At 40.7% G+C, this 2,249-nt stretch overlaps 1 non-coding gene across 1 annotated transcript; it reads right to left on the bottom strand.

Moving 5' to 3' along the window:
* Nucleotides 1-1,281: 1,281 nt before the first annotated feature.
* Nucleotides 1,282-1,385, bottom strand: LOC147524385 (small nucleolar RNA R71). Its single transcript, XR_015206146.1, has one exon. It is a non-coding gene; the product is annotated as a small nucleolar RNA R71 (small nucleolar RNA).
* Between the last annotated feature and the right edge of the window lie 864 nt (nt 1,386-2,249).

Raw genomic sequence — 2,249 nt, 5'->3', positions numbered from 1 at the left:
TGGGTAGTTGCATCGTAGTCTAGTTGCCTCATTCGTAAATCTCTCATTGACTTTAAGTAGAGTACTTACACGTGAGAACATAGCATACGGAAGGACTAGGAGTGGAACGAATCACTCTACTCCACTATATCTCATAGACTTGAGAGTAGAAACTTTGATAAACGAATATCATCCTAAATAGTTTAGTTTTACTTACATTTTGAGTTCATCGTTCATTTCGTAGGTAAGACTATCATTTTAATCGTTTATCAAATGGCGCCGCAGCCATCTTAGTTTCACTTCGTATTATTGTTTTAGAGTATTAGTCTTTGTTCTTAAAGTCCCATTTCACACACCCACCCTTGTTTGATTCATACTTTGTGGTTGTCCATTTCGAGTTGAAAAATTCGGGTAAAAATTATCGCGAGTGCTTGGGCTCTCCTCCTTGAGCCTTGACCGCTAACTCATTGGACATAGAGCGACCGCCCTTTGTGGAGTGCGCGACTGCGCTAAAAACACTGTAATTTGAAAATTACTCGGAGTCTTGGCATACGTGTTAAATTTTTTTCGGATTTTGGCGGTTTTGACTCGAACTTTGCTCTTTCATATTTTTTCAGTGTTCTAACCGCTATATACACTGAACAAAGCGTAAACAAGACGCTATTCATAAAGCGAAGCAAGGGCCTTTAATCAGGTACTCCTTTCTTCCACACCTCGCAATCTCCTGTTAGAGGTTTATACTAGTATATCGAATTGTTTGGAGTGTTGACGTGTTTAGCTAAGTTTGGTCTTAGCCTTGTATGAGGTTAAGGTCTGGCCGAACAAAAACACCGAACGTAAATACACAACAACATCAACAATCAAGTCTATCTAGTATACCACACACTACACCTCTAGCTACTATTTCAAATACACCACCTGATATAATGGCGGAAGAAAGAGAGACTCCTCTCTCTGACTTCTACAAAGCCTTGAGCGATAGCCCCAAATCTTGCATCGTTCTAGCAGACCCAGCGGGGGATTTCCGAATCCCTCCAAATATTTTTAATTTGTTACCCGTTTTTCATGGATTAGACCATGAAAAACCTTATCAGCACATGCGTAGGATTGAACAAGTCCTAACAACATTCCACCATCCTACGGTTTGGTGCGGAACAAATTAAATTAAGGGTATTCCCTTTCACCTTAGCCCGATAAAGGCGTCTTGGTTAACTGCCTAAAGCGCCTAATTACGTGGACTCGTGGGCTAAACTTGTTCAGCTCTTTATGGAACATTTTTACCCACCCCTAAAGACGGATGAAATGCTTTCCAAGATTCATTTTTTTCGACAAAATCCTCATGAATCATTTTCAGAGGCTTGGAATCGTTTCACCGATCTCCTTATAGAGTGTCCACATCATAACTTAGCTTAAAGACACGTTAGTTCGTGCCTTGCCTTTTCAAAGGACTTCTACACCACCATAAAGAAGTCCTTGACATAATGAATGGGGGTAGTTTCTTAAGCAAAGGAGCTTCGGAGGCTTATAAATTTTTAGAGGACCAAACTAAGCGAAATAACAACTGGGGGGGTAGTGACGATTACTCCCGCTCCACTAGTTCTTCTTCCACAGTTAAGGCTACCAGTATGTTTGAGGTTAAATCAGATCCTGAGCTTAAAACTCTAATTGAATCCCTCACAAAAAAGGTAGAGGCCATTTCTGTACAACAAAAGCCAATCCCCCGTCATGAATGTAAATTCAAATCCATGTAGTTTTACATTTGGAGCCCCTCGAGCATCCCGACTCACACCGCCCTATTGCCTATGAACAAGCTTGTTCCATTAATAGTGAACCTAACGCCCTTGGAGACAAAATCCCAACCGGTTGGAGAAATAACCAAAATGTCACACCTCGAGGGTACAATAATCAATATGTTAGGCCTACGCGACGGCTTTAACCAAACCCCACTACGACAAGGACGTGGTCGGGGAATTTTAATAATTATAACAACCAAGTGCAACCTCGACAAGGTCAAGCACAAGGTCAAAGTAGTTATAATAATTTTAATGCTAATAGAGGTATCGTTCGGTAAATAATAACTACCAAAATCCACCCATAAATAATTCCGTGAAATAGTTCAAATACACACCACCGTGACCACTACTACACCCACACAACCGGATCGTCTTGACACCTTCATACAAGTGAGCCAAAAACTTTTCCAAACCATGGCTCAATCTAACCAATAGCTTCTACAATCCGTTAATAATTTAACCAAACAGTTGGCTCAA

This window comes from Coptis chinensis, chromosome 1 (assembly GCF_015680905.1).
Source record: "Coptis chinensis isolate HL-2020 chromosome 1, ASM1568090v1, whole genome shotgun sequence".
In the NCBI taxonomy this organism is placed as follows: Eukaryota; Viridiplantae; Streptophyta; class Magnoliopsida; order Ranunculales; family Ranunculaceae; genus Coptis; species Coptis chinensis.
The sequence above is the reverse complement of the archived record's forward strand: the minus strand, read 5'-3'. Positions and strand labels throughout refer to the sequence as shown.